The sequence below is a fragment of the Pleurodeles waltl genome, chromosome 12 (genome assembly GCF_031143425.1).
Source record: "Pleurodeles waltl isolate 20211129_DDA chromosome 12, aPleWal1.hap1.20221129, whole genome shotgun sequence".
NCBI classification, from domain to species: Eukaryota; Metazoa; Chordata; class Amphibia; order Caudata; family Salamandridae; genus Pleurodeles; species Pleurodeles waltl.
This window is the reverse complement of record NC_090451.1, coordinates 106,834,265-106,853,205: the sequence shown is the minus strand read 5'-3', so window position 1 is coordinate 106,853,205 and position 18,941 is coordinate 106,834,265. Positions and strand designations below refer to the sequence as shown.

Sequence of the window (18,941 nt, the reverse complement as noted above, 5' to 3'; positions counted from 1 at the left end):
GGATTGTCTCTCCAAGATGGAGACCCTGCCTCAGACTATGTCACGTGAGAGGTGGAGGGAGACCAAGAGCTGATTATTAGATGCGTGGGGATAAGAGGAACATAACTCAGGTGAACAGATTCTGGATAGTGATGCTATAGCTAGGATCAGCAACGTTACAGGGGAAAGGATAGGAAAATAATTAGGTGACAGAAGTATAGAAGTGGCTACAAGGGGGTGTGTCTCTTAAGAGGGCCGAAAGATACACTGAAGGCGAAGGTGAAGTGAAAGAAGAAAGAAAGATCAAAGGAAGTCGACAGTGATTGAGAGAAAACTCACAAAGGCAAATTGAGCAAAAGACAAGGCCTGGGGAGTTAGACTACTTCAATGCAAATTTACGCCGCAGATGAGCATGACAACTGACCCTTGTCCAGTGGTGCTGAAACAATTTTCAGTGTGGGGGTGCTGCCATCAAAGGGCTCCTGAAAATCCAGGAATCATACAAAGAACAAGTCCTGCAGAATGAGCCACGCACATTCAGAAAGAGTGGTGATGCGTTGGTTACTTATTGGTAATCTTCATTAGCCTTAGTCCATTGCGTCCTTGTGACAGTCATTACAAAGTAAGGTGATGTCACCTTCCAACAGGAAGAAAGAACAGGAGGATCCTCTTAAATGCTAGCCCCATGCACCCAACCTGGGTGCCAAGCCCTTGCCAAAGGACTGATGGGAAGGTGGGCAGGATGTAATGTTTGTGACAAGGACAAGATGGACTAAGGGTAATGCAGAGTTCAAAACATTGGTACTCAAATGCAAAACAGAAAAATTATTAAGCGATAATGCTTGACAAATGTATGCTCTGAGGACCAAGTAGCCACCCTAGGAATTTCCTAGATTGTTACTCACTGGAATTCAACCCAGGAGGTGGCCATTCCTCTCGTAGACCATCCCTGAACTGGAAGATATTCTAAAAAGCCTTGCAAAGCCAGAAAAATTGACAACTTAATCCACCTACTCAGAGTCATAAAAGTCACCTTCTTGTCTTTTCCAGGCTGTCCAAAAGTCACAAACAAGGAGTCGGTTTTCCTGAACTGCAGAGGCCTGGTGACATAAATGAAAAGAGCTCTTTAAACATCAAGTGTATTCAGCAAATGTTCCTCCGGAGAGGAAGGAGAGGGAATGAAAGAAGGAAGAATTATTTCCTAAGATCTATCAAAAATAGACTTAACCTTTGCAGCAAAGGTAAGGCTAGGCCTTAAAGTTACCCCATCTTCCAAAGTATCAAATGAAGAGAGGACAGCATTTTCAGGCTCCCAGCTCCCCAATTGTTCTCAGCAAGGTGATAGGAAATAGGAAAATAACTTTATAGGAAACAATCTTTAAGTCTACAGTATCCAGATCCTCAAAGAGATAAAATTGCAAAGCCTATAAAAGAGTAGGAAGATTCTGAGTTGGAGAAAAGGGATTTTTCAACTGGTCTTACAATTGACAAAAGATCAGAACAGTCTAGACACCAAAGATTGTAACATCGACGAAGGTACAGAAAAGTCCCTAAAAACCTTTATTGCAAAGCAATGAGCTTTCAGAGTGGAAAGAGATTCAAGTGAAACCCATTCAGAAGAAAATGCAAAATAGCAGACAAACTACAGGTAGGTGCCAAAAGATCATGAGCAGAACATCACGTCTCAAAAGACTTCCAGTTCTTTGAGTAAGACTTCGAAGTAGAAGGCCTGCTGGAGTGCTGAATTAACTCCACTAAGGAAGAGTAAAGACCCTTTGCTAGCAGTCCAGACTTCTCAACCTCCAAAGCGATAGAGTGAGTTGGAGCAACAAGGTCAGGGACGACGTTCTGTGAGAGACACACTTGAGCAGTACCCAAGGAGGTAGAAGAGCCAGGGGTTCAGAAGAGGAAACCATGATATCTCTGGCCAATAAGGGCCCACAAGAATAAAGTTCCCTCCCCCCTGCTGAGACTTGAAGAGAACCATCTGGATCAATAAAAAGTGGGGGAATGTATAAAGGAGACTTCTCAGCCACTTTATCATCAATACGTCCACTACCTAGGCTCCTTGTTCCGGAAGCCTGGATCAGAATCGACAAAGATGAGCATTGTCCTTGTTTGAAAAGAGATCAGGAAAGGGTTTCACAAACTCTCGGCATATCTCTCAAAACAACGACCTGGATAACGTCAACTCCAGCAAATTTGGAAACCTCCAGCTGTCTGCCATCACATTGTCGGTGCCCTTGATGTGTACTGCCGACGTGTGCAACAGGTTGATCTCTGCCCAATAACCCAATTGTTCTGCTATTGCATTGAGGGATTTTGAATGCATGCTTCACTGTTGGTTAATGTAAAAGACAGCTACCTTATTCTCTGTCTTTACTAGCACATTTTTTTGAGACAGATGATGATGGGAAAACTTCAAAGCCCTGAAGATTACCATCAACTCCATCTATTTCCATGACCTCCGACTCTCTAGGAAAGACCACTTGAATCAACAGGATCAGTCCAACACAGTAGCTCTCCAGCCAGGTTTGCTGGCATCTGTTGCGAGGAATTCAGGAGCATCCAGGTGTATTAGTGTCCACTTAGACCAGTGGTCTTCAAACTCTTTAATGCCGCATCCACCCAATGGGAAAAAAAAAACATTGGTGCCTCCCCTCTGAATTGTCCACAATTCTTCTATTAAATTGACACTGTTTAAATATATCTAGACCTATTTAAACATTGCAGTTAAGTTCTGTTACTGTTTTAAAAATGCAATCAAATACATGACCCCAAATATACTATTCTGGTCAGGCCTGCCCTACTAACCAATTGCAGCGTCATGCTCTGCTGAGTAAACTGATCTCACGACAGTGAGGAATGCACAGGCCGGGTGGTGCCCGGCGCACAAAAGCGCGCCTTCTTGTGTTGTACGTCTCTTCGCGCAAATGCAAACTCAGATTTCCTGCACTGTGGTCGGCAGGAGAGACATGGGAAGGCGCAGTAGGGAAGGCTTGAGCAACGAACCGTTGGCTATGTTTTGTTGTTACTTTGTTGACATGAGCTCAAGTAATTTGAAGCAAAAGGAACGGCAAGACCTAAAAAAAACTCTCTTACCTCCAACGCCGAATAACCGCTATAATTATAATATCTCAAAAGCAGCTGGCCTTGTAAAATTAATGACCAAGCAACCCGATGCATTTTGGGTTTTGTTGTAAAAGAATAAAAATACTATCCATCCTTTCCTTTTTTTCCGGCGACAAGCGATGTTACAAAGATATCACAGCACACAGTGAGATTGAGTGAAAGAAGAGGAACTGAGGCTGGCGTGCAGCAGTCCACAGCTCTTGTTATTGTAATCCAGACAGGGGGCGGAAGGAGAAAAGTAGAAGGAATTGCGATAGTGAGACCAACTCTTCTATCTATCTGCATTTCATGGAAAAAGGATTTCATTAGTACTCATGGCTGGTTAGCTCAGTTGGTTCGCGTGACGTGCTAATAACGCCAATGTTGCGGGTTCGATCCCCCGTTTGGCCAGGTTGCATTTTTTCTCTCAACTAAACTCTTTTTTTCTCATTTAATCAAGCTCTTATAAATCCATACACTCTGTTGCTCCAGTATACGTTCACTTTCCATTAGTCCTTCTTTTGCCACTGCTCACCAAAGCTCAAGCCGGCAGCGCCAGTAGAACAACACAAGTGCAAGGGATTGTCTCTCCAAGATGGAGACACTGCCTCAGACTATGTCTCGTGAGAGGTGGAGGGAGACCAAGAGCTGATTATTAGATGCGTGGGGATAAGAGGAACATAACTCAGGTGAACAGATTCTGGATAGTGATGCTATAGCTAGGATCAGCAACGTTATAGGGGAAACGATAGGAAAATAATTATGTGACAGAAGTATAGAAGTGGCTACAAGGGGGTGTGTCTCTTAAGAGGGCCGAAAGATACACTGAAGGCGAAGGTGAAGTAAAAGAAGAAAGAAAGATCCAAGGAAGACGACAGTGATTGAGAGAAAACTCATAAAGGCAAATTGAGCAAAAGACAAGGCCTGGGGAGTTAGACTACTTCAATGCAAATTTACGCCGCAGATGAGCATGACAACTGACCCTTGTACAGTGGTGCTGAAACAATTTTCAGTGTGGGGGTGCTGCCATCAAAGGGCTTCTGAAAATCCAGGAATCATACAAAGAACAAGTCCTACGGAATCAGCCACGCACATTCAGAAAGAATGGTGATGCGTTGGTTACTTATTGGTAATCTTCATTAGCCTTAGTCCATTGCGTCCTTGTGACAGTCTTTACAAAGTAAGGTGATGTCACCTTCCAACAGGAAGAAAGAACAGGAGGATCCTTAAATGCTAGCCCCATGCACCCAACCTGGGTGCCAAGCCCTTGCCAAAGGACTGATGGGAAGGTGGGCAGGATGTAATGTTTGTGACAAAGACAAGATGGACTAAGGGTAATGCAGAGTTCAAAACATTGGTACTCAAATGCAAAACAGAAAAATTATTAAGCCATAATGCTTGACAAATGTATGCTCTGAGGACCTAGTAGCCACCCTAGGAATTTCCTAGATTGTTACTCACTGGAATTCAACCCAGGAGGTGGCCATTCCTCTCGTAGACCATCCCTGAACTGGAAGATATTCTAAAAAGCCTTGCAAAGCCAGAAAAACTGACAACTTAATCCACCTACTCAGAGTCATAAAAGTCACCTTCTTGTCTTTTCCAGGCTGTCCAAAAGTCACAAACAAGGAGTCGGTTTTCCTGAACTGCAGAGGCCTGGTGACATAAATGAAAAGAGCTCTTTAAACATCAAGTGTATTCAGCAAATGTTCCTCCAGAGAGGAAGGAGAGGGAATGAAAGAAGGAAGAATTATTTCCTAAGATCTATTAAAAATAGACTTAACCTTTGCAGCAAAGGTAAGGCTAGGCCTTAAAGTTACCCCATCTTCCAAAGTATCAAATGAAGAGAGGACAGCATTTTAAGGCTCCCAGCTCCCCAATTGTTCTCAGCAAGGTGATAGGAAATAGGAAAATAACTTTATAGGAAACAATCTTTATGTCTACAGTATCCAGATCCTCAAAGAGATAAAATTGCAAAGCCTATAAAAGAGTAGGAAGATTCTGAGTTGGAGAAAAGGGATTTTTCAACTGGTCTTACAATTGACAAAAGATCAGAACAGTCTAGACACCAAAGATTGTAACATCGACGAAGGGACAGAAAAGTCCCTAAAAACCTTTATCGCAAAGCAATGAGCTTTCAGAGTGGAAAGAGATTCAACTGAAACCCATTCAGAAGAAAATGCAAAATAGCAGACAAACTACAGGTAGGTGCCAAAAGATCATGAGCAGAACATCACGTCTCAAAAGACTTCTAGTTCTTTGAGTAAGACTTCGAAGTAGAAGCCCTGCTGGAGTGCTGAATTAACCCCACTAAGGAAGAGGAAAGACCCTTTGCTAGCAGTCCAGACTTCTCAACCTCCAAAGCGATAGAGTGAGTTGGAGCAAGAAGGTCAGGGACGACGTTCTGAGAGAGAAACACTTGAGCAGTACCCAAGGAGGTAGAAGAGCCAGGGGTTCAGAAGAGGAAACCATGACATCTCTGGCCAATAAGGGCACACAAGAATAAAGTTCCCTCCCCCTGCTGAGACTTGAAGAGAACCATCTGGATCAATAAAAAGTGGAGGAATGTATAAAGGAGACTTCTCAGCCACTTTATCACCAATACGTCCACTACCTAGGCTCCTTGTTCCGGAAGCCTGGATCAGAATCGACAAAGATGAGCATTGTCCTTGTTTGAAAAGAGATCCAGAAAGGGTTTCACAAACTCTCGGCATATCTCTCAAAACAACGACCTGGATAACGTCAACTCCAGCAAATTTGGAAACCTCCAGCTGTCTGCCATCACATTGTCGGTGCCCTTGATGTGTACTGCCGACGTGTGCAACAGGTTGATCTCTGCCCAATAACCCAATTGTTCTGCTATTGCATTGAGGGATTTTGAATTCATGCTTCACTGTTGGTTAATGTAAAAGACAGCTACCTTATTCTCTGTCTTTACTAGCACATATTTTTGAGACAGATGATGATGGGAAAACTTCAAAGCCCTGAAGATTATCTTCAACTCCATCTATTTCCATGACCTCCGACTCTCTAGAAAAGACCACTTGAATCGACAGGATCAGTCCAACACAGTAGCTCTCCAGCCAGGTTTGCTGGCATCTGTTGCGAGGAATTCAGGAGCATCCAGGTGTATTAGTGTCCACTTAGACCAGTGGTCTTCAAACTCTTTAATGCCGCATCCACCCAATGGGAAAAAAAAACATTGGTACCGCCCCTCTGAATTGTCCACAATTCTTCTATTAAATTGACACTGTTTAAATATGTCTAGACCTATTTAAACATTGCAGTTAAGTTCTGTTACTGTTTTAAAAATGCAATCAAATACATGACCCCAAATATACTATTCTGGTCAGGCAGACCCTACTAACCAATTGCAGCGTCATGCTCTGCTGAGTAAACTGATCTCACGACAGTGAGGAATGCACAGGCCGGGTGGTGCCCGGCGCACGAAAGCGCGCCTTCTTGTGTTGTACGTCTCTTCGCGCAAATGCAAACTCAGATTTCCTGCACTGTGGTCGGCAGGAGAGTCATGGGAAGGTGCAGTAGGGAAGGCTTGAGCAACGAACCGTTGGCTATGTTTTGTTGTTACTTTGTTGACATGAGCTCAAGTAATTTGAAGCAGAAGGAACGGCCAGACCTAAAAAAAACTCTCTTACCTTTAACACCGAATAACCACTATAATTATAATATCTCAAAAGCAGCTGGCCTTGTAAACTTAATGACCAAGCAAGCCGATGCATTTTGGGTTTTGTTGTAAAAGAATAAAAATACTATCCATCCTTTCCTTTTTTTCCGGCAACAAGCGATGTTACAAAGATATCACAGCACACAGTGAGATTGAGTGAAAGAAGAGGCACTGAGGCTGGCGTGCAGCACTCCACAGCTCTTGTTATTGTAATCCAGACAGGGGGCGGAAGGAGAAAAGTATAAAGGAATTGCGATAGTGAGACCAACTCTTCTCTGAATCTGCATTTCAAGGAAAAAGGATATCTTTTGTACCCATAGCCGGTTAGCTCAGTTGGTTAGAGCGTGGTGCTAATAACGCCAAGGTTGCAGGTTCGATCCCTGTATTGGCGAGGTTGCATTTTTTCTCTCAACTAAACTCTTTTTTTTCTAATTTAATCAAGCTCTTATAAATCCATACACTCTGTTGCTCCAGTATACGTTCACTTTCCATTAGTCCTTCTTTTGCCACTGCTGACCAAAGCTCAAGCCGGCAGCGCCAGTAGAACAACACAAGTGCAAGGGATTGTCTCTCCAAGATGGAGACACTGCCTCAGACTATGTCTCGTGAGAGGTGGAGGGAGACCAAGAGCTGATTATTAGATGCGTGGGGATAAGAGGAACATAACTCAGGTGAACAGATTCTGGATAGTGATGCTATAGCTAGGATCAGCAACGTTACAGGGGAAAGGATAGGAAAATAATTAGGTGACAGAAGTATAGAAGTGGCTACAAGGGGGTGTGTCTCTTAAGAGGGCCGAAAGATACACTGAAGGCGAAGGTGAAGTGAAAGAAGAAAGAAAGATCAAAGGAAGTCGACAGTGATTGAGAGAAAACTCATAAATGCAAATTGAGCAAAAGACAAGGCCTGGGGACTTAGACTACTTCAATGCAAATTTACGCCGCAGATGAGCATGACAACTGACCCTTGTCCAGTGGTGCTGAAACAATTTTCAGTGTGGGGGTGCTGCCATCAAAGGGCTTCTGAAAATCCAGGAATCATACAAAGAACAAGTCCTGCGGAATGAGCCACGCACATTCAGAAAGAGTGGTGATGCGTTGGTTACTTATTGGTAATCTTCATTAGCCTTAGTCCATTGCGTCCTTGTGACAGTCATTACAAAGTAAGGTGATGTCACCTTCCAACAGGAAGAAAGAACAGGAGGATCCTTAAATGCTAGCCCCATGCACCCAACCTGGGTGCCAAGCCCTTGCCAAAGGACTGATGGGAAGGTGGGCAGGATATAATGTTTGTGACAAGGACAAGATGGACTAAGGGTAATGCAGAGTTCAAAACATTGGTACTCAAATGCAAAACAGAAAAATTACTAAGCGATAATGCTTGACAAATGTATGCTCTGAGGACCAAGTAGCCACCCTAGGAATTTCCTAGATTGTTACTCACTGGAATTCAACCCAGGAGGTGGCCATTCCTCTCGTAGACCATCCCTGAACTGGAAGATATTCTAAAAAGCCTTACAAAGCCAGAAAAATTGACAACTTAATCCACCTACTCAGAGTCATACAAGTCACCTTCTTGTCTTTTCCAGGCTGTCGAAAAGTCACAAACAAGGATTCGGTTTTCCTGAACTACAGAGGCCTGGTGACATAAATGAAAAGAGCTCTTTAAACATCAAGTGTATTCAGCAAATGTTCCTCCGGAGAGGAAGGAGAGGGAATGAAAGAAGGAAGAATTATTTCCTAAGATCTATCAAAAATAGACTTAACCTTTGCAGCAAAGGTAAGGCTAGGCCTTAAAGTTACCCCATCTTCCAAAGTATCAAATGAAGAGAGGACAGCATTTTAAGGCTCCCAGCTCCCCAATTGTTCTCAGCAAGGTGATAGGAAATAGGAAAATAACTTTATAGGAAACAATCTTTAAGTCTACAGTATCCAGATCCTCAAAGAGATAAAATTGCAAAGCCTATAAAAGAGTAGGAAGATTCTGAGTTGGAGAAAAGGGATTTTTCAACTGGTCTTACAATTGAGAAAAGATCAGAACAGTCTAGACACCAAAGATTGTAACATCGACGAAGGTACAGAAAAGTCCCTAAAAACCTTTATCGCAAAAGCAATGAGCTTTCAGAGTGGAAAGAGATTCAAGTGAAACCCATTCAGAAGAAAATGCAAAATAGCAGACAAACAACAGGTAGGTGCCAAAAGATCATGAGCAGAACATCACGTCTCAAAAGACTTCCAGTTCTTTGAGTAAGACTTCGAAGTAGAAGGCCTGCTGGAGTGCTGAATTAACTCCACTAAGGAAGAGGAAAGACCCTTTGCTAGCAGTCCAGACTTCTCAACCTCGAAAGCGATAGAGTGAGTTGGAGCAAGAAGGTCAGGGACGACATTCTGAGAGAGACACACTTGAGCAGTACCCAAGGAGGTAGAAGAGCCAGGGGTTCAGAAGAGGAAACCATGACATCTCTGGCCAATAAGGGCTCACAAGAATAAAGTTCCCTCCCCCTGCTGAGACTTGAAGAGAACCATCTGGATCAATAAAAAGTGGGTGAATGTATAAAGGAGACTTCTCAGCCACTTTATCACCAATACGTCCACTACCTAGGCTCCTTGTTACGGAAACCTGGATCAGATTCGACAAAGATGAGCATTGTCCTTGTTTGAAAAGAGATCCAGAAAGGGTTTCACAAACTCTAGGCATATCTCTCAAAACAATGACCTGGATAACGTCAACTTCAGCAAATTTGGAAACCTCCAGCTGTCTGCCATCACATTGTCGGTGCCCTTGATGTGTACTGCCGACGTGTGCAACAGGTTGATCTCTGCCCAATAACCCAATTGTTCTGCTATTGCATTGAGGGATTTTGAATGCATGCTTCACTGTTGGTTAATGTAAAAGACAGCTACCTTATTCTCTGTCTTTACTAGCACATATTTTTGAGACAGATGATGATGGGAAAACTTCAAAGCCCTGAAGATTACCATCAACTCCATCTATTTCCATGACCTCCGACTCTCTAGGAAAGACCACTTGAATCGACAGGATCAGTCCAACAAAGTAGCTCTCCAGCCATGTTTGCTGGCATCTGTTGCGAGGAATTCAGGAGCATCCAGGTGTATTAGTGTCCACTTAGACCAGTGGTCTTCAAACTCTTTAATGCCGCATCCACCCAATGGGAAAAAAAAACATTGGTGCCGCCCCTCTGAATTGTCCACAATTCTTCTATTAAATTGACACTGTTTAAATATGTCTAGACCTATTTAAACATTGCAGTTAAGTTCTGTTACTGTTTTAAAAATGCAATCAAATACATGACCCCAAATATACTATTCTGGTCAGGCCTGCCCTACTAACCAATTGCAGCGTCATGCTCTGCTGAGTAAACTGATCTCACGACAGTGAGGAATGCACAGGCCGGGTGGTGCCCGGCGCACGAAAGCGCGCCTTCTTGTGTTGTACGTCTCTTCGCGCAAATGCAAACTCAGATTTCCTGCACTGTGGTTGGCAGGAGAGACATGGGAAGGCGCAGTAGGGAAGGCTTGAGCAACGAACCGTTGGCTATGTTTTGTTGTTACTTTGTTGACATGAGCTCAAGTAATTTGAAGCAGAAGGAACGGCCAGACCTAAAAAAAACTCTCTTACCTCCAATACCGAATAAACACTATAATTATAATATCTCAAAAGCAGCTGGCCTTGTAAACTTAATGACCAAGCAAGCCGATGCATTTTGGGTTTTGTTGTAAAAGAATAAAAATACTATCCATCCCTTCCTTTTTTTCCGGCAACAAGCTATGTTACAAAGATATCACAGCACACAGTGAGATTGAGTGAAAGAAGAGGCACTGAGGCTGGCGTGCAGCACTCCACAGCTCTTGTTATTGTAATCCAGACAGGGGGCGGAAGGAGAAAAGTATGAAGGAATTGCGATAGTGAGACCAACTCTTCTATGTATCTGCATTTCATGGAAAAAGGATATCTCTAGTACCCATGGCCGGTTAGCTCAGTTGGTTAGAGAATGGTGCCAATAACGCCAAGGTTGTGGGTTTGATCCCCGTACGGGCCAGGTTGCATTTTTTTTCTCTCAACTAAACTCTTTTTTTCTCATTTAATCAAGCTCTTATAAATCCATACACTCTGTTGCTCCATTATACGTTCACTTTCCATTAGTCCTTCTTTTGCCACTGCTGACCAAAGCTCAAGCCGGCAGCGCCAGTAGAACAACACAAGTGCAAGGGATTGTCTCTCCAAGATGGAGACACTGCCTCAGACTATGTCTCGTGAGAGGTGGAGGGAGACCAAGAGCTGATTATTAGATGCGTGGGGATAAAAGGAACATAACTCAGGTGAACAGATTCTGGATAGTGATGCTATAGCTAGGATCAGCAACGTTACAGGGGAAAGGATAGGAAAATAATTAGGTGACAGAAGTATAGAAGTGGCTACAAGGGGGTGTGTCTCTTAAGAGGGCCGAAAGATACACTGAAGGCGAAGGTGAAGTGAAAGAAGAAAGAAAAATCAAAGGAAGTCGACAGTGATTGAGAGAAAACTCACAAAGGCAAATTGAGCAAAAGACAAGGCCTGGGGAGTTAGACTACTTCAATGCAAATTTACGCCGCAGATGAGCATGACAACTGACCCTTGTATAGTGGTGCTGAAACAATTTTCAGTGTGGGGGTGCTGCCATCAAAGGGCTTCTGAAAATCCAGGAATCATACAAAGAACAAGTCCTGCGGAATGAGCCACGCACATTCAGAAAGAGTGGTGATGCGTTGGTTACTTATTGGTAATCTTCATTAGCCTTAGTCCATTGCGTCCTTGTGACAGTCATTACAAAGTAAGGTGATGTCACCTTCCAACAGGAAGAAAGAACAGGAGGTTCCTTTAATGCTAGCCCCATGCACCCAACCTGGGTGCCAAGCCCTTGCCAAAGGACTGATGGGAAGGCGGGCAGGATGTAATGTTTGTGACAAGGACAAGATGGACTAAGGGTAATGCAGAGTTCAAAACATTGGTACTCAAATGCAAAACAGAAAAATTATTAAGCGATAATGCTTGACAAATGTATGCTCTGAGGACCAAGTAGCCACCCTAGGAATTTCCTAGATTGTTACTCACTGGAATTCAACCCAGGAGGTGGCCATTCCTCTCGTAGACCATCCCTGAACTGGAAGATATTCTAAAAAGCCTTGCAAAGCCAGAAAAATTGACAACTTAATCCACCTACTCAGAGTCATACAAGTCACCTTCTTGTATTTTCCAGGCTGTCGAAAAGTCACAAACAAGGAGTCGGTTTTCCTGAACTGCAGAGGACTGGTGACATAAATGAAAAGAGCTCTTTAAACATCAAGTGTATTCAGCAAATGTTCCTCCGGAGAGGAAGGAGAGGGAATGAAAGAAGGAAGAATTATTTTCTAAGATCTATCAAAAATAGACTTAACCTTTGCAGCAAAGGTAAGGCTAGGCCTTAAAGTTAACCCATCTTCCAAAGTATCAAATGAAGAGAAGACAGCATTTTAAGGCTCCCAGCTCCCCAATTGTTCTCAGCAAGGTGATAGGAAATAGGAAAATAACTTTATAGGAAACAATCTTTATGTCTACAGTATCCAGATCCTCAAAGAGATAAAATTGCAAAGCCTATAAAAGAGTAGGAAGATTCTGAGTTGGAGAAAAGGGATTTTTCAACTGGTCTTACAATTGACAAAAGATCAGAACAGTCTAGACACCAAAGATTGTAACATCGACGAAGGTACAGAAAAGTCCCTAAAAACCTTTATCGCAAAGCAATGAGCTTTCAGAGTGGAAAGAGATTCAAGTGAAACCTATTCAGAAGAAAATGCAAAATAGCAGACAAACTACAGGTAGGTGCCAAAAGATCATGAGCAGAACATCACGTCTCAAAAGACTTCCAGTTCTTTGTGTAAGACTTCGAAGTAGAAGGCCTGCTGGAGTGCTGAATTAACTCCAGTAAGGAAGAGGAAAGACCCTTTGCTAGCAGTCCAGACTTCTCAACCTCCAAAGCGATACAGTGAGTTGGAGCAAGAAGGTCAGGGAGGACGTTCTGAGAGAGACACACTTGAGCAGTACCCAAGGAGGTAGAAGAGTCAGGGGTTCAGAAGAGGAAACCATGACATCTCTGGCCAATAAGGGCACACAAGAATAAAGTTCCCTCCCCCCTGCTGAGACTTGAAGAGAACCATCTGGATCAATAAAAAGTGGGGGAATGTATAAAGGAGACTTCTCAGCCACTTTATCACCAATACGTCCACTACCTAGGCTCCTTGTTCCGGAAGCCTGGATCATAATCGACAAAGATGAGCATTGTCCTTGTTTGAAAAGAGATCCAGAAAGGGTTTCACAAACTCTCTGCATATCTCTCAAAACAACGACCTGGATAACGTCAACTCCAGCAAATTTGGAAACCTCCAGCTGTCTGCCATCATATTGTCGGTGCTCTTGATGTGTACTGCCGACGTGTGCAACAGGTTGATCTCTGCCCAATAACCCAATTGTTCTGCTATTGCATTGAGGGATTTTGAATTCATGCTTCACTGTTGGTTAATGTAAAAGACAGCTACCTTATTCTCTGTCTTTACTAGCACATATTTTTGAGACAGATGATGATGGGAAAACTTCAAAGCCCTGAAGATTACCATCAACTCCATCTATTTCCATGACCTCCGACTCTCTAGGAAAGACCACTTGAATCGACAGGATCAGTCCAACACAGTAGCTCTCCAGCCAGGTTTGCTGGCATCTGTTGCGAGGAATTCAGGAGCATCCAGGTGTATTAGTGTCCACTTAGACCAGTGGTCTTCAAACTCTTTAATGCCGCATCCACCCAATGGGAAAAAAAAACATTGGTACCGCCCCTCTGAATTGTCCACAATTCTTCTATTAAATTGACACTGTTTAAATATGTCTAGACCTATTTAAACATTGCAGTTAAGTTCTGTTACTGTTTTAAAAATGCAATCAAATACATGACCCCAAATATACTATTCTGGTCAGGCAGACCCTACTAACCAATTGCAGCGTCATGCTCTGCTGAGTAAACTGATCTCACGACAGTGAGGAATGCACAGGCCGGGTGGTGCCCGGCGCACGAAAGCGCGCCTTCTTGTGTTGTACGTCTCTTCGCGCAAATGCAAACTCAGATTTCCTGCACTGTGGTCGGCAGGAGAGTCATGGGAAGGTGCAGTAGGGAAGGCTTGAGCAACGAACCGTTGGCTATGTTTTGTTGTTACTTTGTTGACATGAGCTCAAGTAATTTGAAGCAGAAGGAACGGCCAGACCTAAAAAAAACTCTCTTACCTTTAACACCGAATAACCACTATAATTATAATATCTCAAAAGCAGCTGGCCTTGTAAACTTAATGACCAAGCAAGCCGATGCATTTTGGGTTTTGTTGTAAAAGAATAAAAATACTATCCATCCTTTCCTTTTTTTCCGGCAACAAGCGATGTTACAAAGATATCACAGCACACAGTGAGATTGAGTGAAAGAAGAGGCACTGAGGCTGGCGTGCAGCACTCCACAGCTCTTGTTATTGTAATCCAGACAGGGGGCGGAAGGAGAAAAGTATAAAGGAATTGCGATAGTGAGACCAACTCTTCTCTGAATCTGCATTTCAAGGAAAAAGGATATCTTTTGTACCCATAGCCGGTTAGCTCAGTTGGTTAGAGCGTGGTGCTAATAACGCCAAGGTTGCAGGTTCGATCCCTGTATTGGCGATGTTGCATTTTTTCTCTCAACTAAACTCTTTTTTTTCTAATTTAATCAAGCTCTTATAAATCCATACACTCTGTTGCTCCAGTATACGTTCACTTTCCATTAGTCCTTCTTTTGCCACTGCTGACCAAAGCTCAAGCCGGCAGCGCCAGTAGAACAACACAAGTGCAAGGGATTGTCTCTCCAAGATGGAGACACTGCCTCAGACTATGTCTCGTGAGAGGTGGAGGGAGACCAAGAGCTGATTATTAGATGCGTGGGGATAAGAGGAACATAACTCAGGTGAACAGATTCTGGATAGTGATGCTATAGCTAGGATCAGCAACGTTACAGGGGAAAGGATAGGAAAATAATTAGGTGACAGAAGTATAGAAGTGGCTACAAGGGGGTGTGTCTCTTAAGAGGGCCGAAAGATACACTGAAGGCGAAGGTGAAGTGAAAGAAGAAAGAAAGATCAAAGGAAGTCGACAGTGATTGAGAGAAAACTCATAAATGCAAATTGAGCAAAAGACAAGGCCTGGGGACTTAGACTACTTCAATGCAAATTTACGCCGCAGATGAGCATGACAACTGACCCTTGTCCAGTGGTGCTGAAACAATTTTCAGTGTGGGGGTGCTGCCATCAAAGGGCTTCTGAAAATCCAGGAATCATACAAAGAACAAGTCCTGCGGAATGAGCCACGCACATTCAGAAAGAGTGGTGATGCGTTGGTTACTTATTGGTAATCTTCATTAGCCTTAGTCCATTGCGTCCTTGTGACAGTCATTACAAAGTAAGGTGATGTCACCTTCCAACAGGAAGAAAGAACAGGAGGATCCTTAAATGCTAGCCCCATGCACCCAACCTGGGTGCCAAGCCCTTGCCAAAGGACTGATGGGAAGGTGGGCAGGATATAATGTTTGTGACAAGGAGAAGATGGACTAAGGGTAATGCAGAGTTCAAAACATTGGTACTCAAATGCAAAACAGAAAAATTACTAAGCAATAATGCTTGACAAATGTATGCTCTGATGACCAAGTAGCCACCCTAGGAATTTCCTATATTGTTACTCACTGGAATTCAACCCAGGAGGTGGCCATTCCTCTCGTAGACCATCCCTGAACTGGAAGATATTCTAAAAAGCCTTACAAAGCCAGAAAAATTGACAACTTAATCCACCTACTCAGAGTCATAAAAGTCACCTTCTTGTCTTTTCAAGGCTGTCGAAAAGTCACAAACAAGGATTCGGTTTTCCTGAACTACAGAGGCCTGGTGACATAAATGAAAAGAGCTCTTTAAACATCAAGTGTATTCAGCAAATGTTCATCCGGAGAGGAAGGAGAGGGAATGAAAGAAGGAAGAATTATTTCCTAAGATCTATCAAAAATAGACTTAACCTTTGCAGCAAAGGTAAGGCTAGGCCTTAAAGTTACCCCATCTTCCAAAGTATCAAATGAAGAGAGGACAGCATTTTAAGGCTCCCAGCTCCCCAATTGTTCTCAGCAAGGTGATAGGAAATAGGAAAATAACTTTATAGGAAACAATCTTTAAGTCTACAGTATCCAGATCCTCAAAGAGATAAAATTGCAAAGCCTATAAAAGAGTAGGAAGATTCTGAGTTGGAGAAAAGGGATTTTTCAACTGGTCTTACAATTGAGAAAAGATCAGAACAGTCTAGACACCAAAGATTGTAACATCGACGAAGGTACAGAAAAGTCCCTAAAAACCTTTATCGCAAAAGCAATGAGCTTTCAGAGTGGAAAGAGATTCAAGTGAAACCCATTCAGAAGAAAATGCAAAATAGCAGACAAACAACAGGTAGGTGCCAAAAGATCATGAGCAGAACATCACGTCTCAAAAGACTTCCAGTTCTTTGAGTAAGACTTCGAAGTAGAAGGCCTGCTGGAGTGCTGAATTAACTCCACTAAGGAAGAGGAAAGACCCTTTGCTAGCAGTCCAGACTTCTCAACCTCCAAAGCGATAGAGTGAGTTGGAGCAAGAAGGTCAGGGACGACATTCTGAGAGAGACACACTTGACCAGTACCCAAGGAGGTTGAAGAGCCAGGGGTTCAGAAGAGGAAACCATGACATCTCTGGCCAATAAGGGCCCACAAGAATAAAGTTCCCTCCCCCTGCTGAGACTTGAAGAGAACCATCTGGATCAATAAAAAGTGGGGGAATGTATAAAGGAGACTTCTCAGCCACTTTATCACCAATACGTCCACTACCTAGGCTCCTTGTTACGGAAACCTGGATCAGAATCGACAAAGATGAGCATTGTCCTTGTTTGAAAAGAGATCCAGAAAGGGTTTCACAAACTCTCGGCATATCTCTCAAAACAATGACCTGGATAACGTCAACTCCAGCAAATTTGGAAACCTCCAGCTGTCTGCCATCACATTGTCGGTGCCCTTGATGTGTACTGCCGACGTGTGCAACAGGTTGATCTCTGCCCAATAACCCAATTGTTCTGCTATTGCATTGAGGGATTTTGAATGCATGCTTCACTGTTGGTTAATGTAAAAGACAGCTACCTTATTCTCTGTCTTTACTAGCACATATTTTTGAGACAGATGATGATGGGAAAACTTCAAAGCCCTGAAGATTACCATCAACTCCATCTATTTCCATGACCTCCGACTCTCTAGGAAAGACCACTTGAATCGACAGGATCAGTCCAACAAAGTAGCTCTCCAGCCAGGTTTGCTGGCATCTGTTGCGAGGAATTCAGGAGCATCCAGGTGTATTAGTGTCCACTTAGACCAGTGGTCTTCAAACTCTTTAATGCCGCATCCACCCAATGGGAAAAAAAAACATTGGTGCCGCCCCTCTGAATTGTCCACAATTCTTCTATTAAATTGACACTGTTTAAATATGTCTAGACCTATTTAAACATTGCAGTTAAGTTCTGTTACTGTTTTAAAAATGCAATCAAATACATGACCCCAAATATACTATTCTGGTCAGGCCTCCCCTACTAACTAATTGCAGCGTCATGCTCTGCTGAGTAAACTGATCTCACGACAGTGAGGAATGCACAGGCCGGGTGGTGCCCGGCGCACGAAAGCGCGCCTTCTTGTGTTGTACGTCTCTTCGCGCAAATGCAAACTCAGATTTCCTGCACTGTGGTCGGCAGGAGAGACATGGGAAGGCGCAGTAGGGAAGGCTTGAGCAACGAACCGTTGGCTATGTTTTGTTGTTACTTTGTTGACATGAGCTCAAGTAATTTGAAGCAGAAGGAACGGCCAGACCTAAAAAAAACTCTCTTACCTCCAATACCGAATAACCACTATAATTATAATATCTCAAAAGCAGCTGGCCTTGTAAACTTAATGACCAAGCAAGCCGATGCATTTTGGGTTTTGTTGTAAAAGAATAAAAATACTATCCATCCTTTCCTTTTTTTCCGGCAACAAGCTATGTTACAAAGATATCACAGCACACAGTGAGATTGAGTGAAAGAAGAGGCACTGAGGCTGGCGTGCAGCACTCCACAGCTCTTGTTATTGTAATCCAGACAGGGGGCGGAAGGAGAAAAGTATGAAGGAATTGCGATAGTGAGACCAACTCTTCTATGTATCTGCATTTCATGGAAAAAGGATATCTCTAGTACTCATGGCCGGTTAGCTCAGTTGGTTAGAGCATGGTGCTAATAACGCCAAGGTTGTGGGTTTGATCCCCGTACGGGCCAGGTTGCATTTTTTCTCTCAACTAAACTCTTTTTTTCTCATTTAATCAAGCTCTTATAAATCCATACACTCTGTTGCTCCAGTATACGTTCACTTTCCATTAGTCCTTCTTTTGCCACTGCTGACCAAAGCTCAAGCCGGCAGCGCCAGTAGAACAACACAAGTGCAAGGGATTGTCTCTCCAAGATGGAGACACTGCCTCAGACTATGTCTCGTGAGAGGTGGAGGGAGACCAAGAGCTGATTATTAGATGCGTGGGGATAAGAGGAACATAACTCAGGTGAACAGATTCTGGATAGTGATGCTATAGCTAGGATCAGCAACGTTACAGGGGAAAGGATAGGAAAATAATTAGGTGACAGAAGTATAGAAGTGGCTACAAGGGGGTGTGTCTCTTAAGAGGGCCGAAAGATACACTGAAGGCGAAGGTGAAGTGAAAGAAGAAAGAAAAATCAAAGGAAGTCGACAGTGATTGAGAGAAAACTCACAAAGGCAAATTGAGCAAAAGACAAGGCCTGGGGAGTTAGACTACTTCAATGCAAATTTACGCCGCAGATGAGCATGACAACTGACCCTTGTATAGTGGTGCTGAAACAATTTTCAGTGTGGGGGTGCTGCCATCAAAGGGCTTCTGAAAATCCAGGAATCATACAAAGAACAAGTCCTGCGGAATGAGCCACGCACATTCAGAAAGAGTAGTGATGCGTTGGTTACTTATTGGTAATCTTCATTAGGCTTAGTCCATTGCGTCCTTGTGACAGTCATTACAAA

The 18,941-nt window shown here is 43.3% G+C and overlaps 3 non-coding genes across 3 annotated transcripts; all 3 read left to right on the top strand.

Annotated features, from left to right (window-relative positions):
* Positions 1–7,093: 7,093 nt before the first annotated feature.
* Positions 7,094–7,167, top strand: TRNAI-AAU (transfer RNA isoleucine (anticodon AAU)). Its single transcript has one exon. It is a non-coding gene; the product is annotated as a tRNA-Ile (tRNA).
* A 7,263-nt stretch (positions 7,168–14,430) lies between these two features.
* TRNAI-AAU (transfer RNA isoleucine (anticodon AAU)) lies at positions 14,431–14,504 on the top strand. Its single transcript has one exon. It is a non-coding gene; the product is annotated as a tRNA-Ile (tRNA).
* Positions 14,505–18,098: 3,594 nt separating this feature from the next.
* Positions 18,099–18,172, top strand: TRNAI-AAU (transfer RNA isoleucine (anticodon AAU)). Its single transcript has one exon. It is a non-coding gene; the product is annotated as a tRNA-Ile (tRNA).
* The last annotated feature ends 769 nt before the right edge of the window (positions 18,173–18,941 follow it).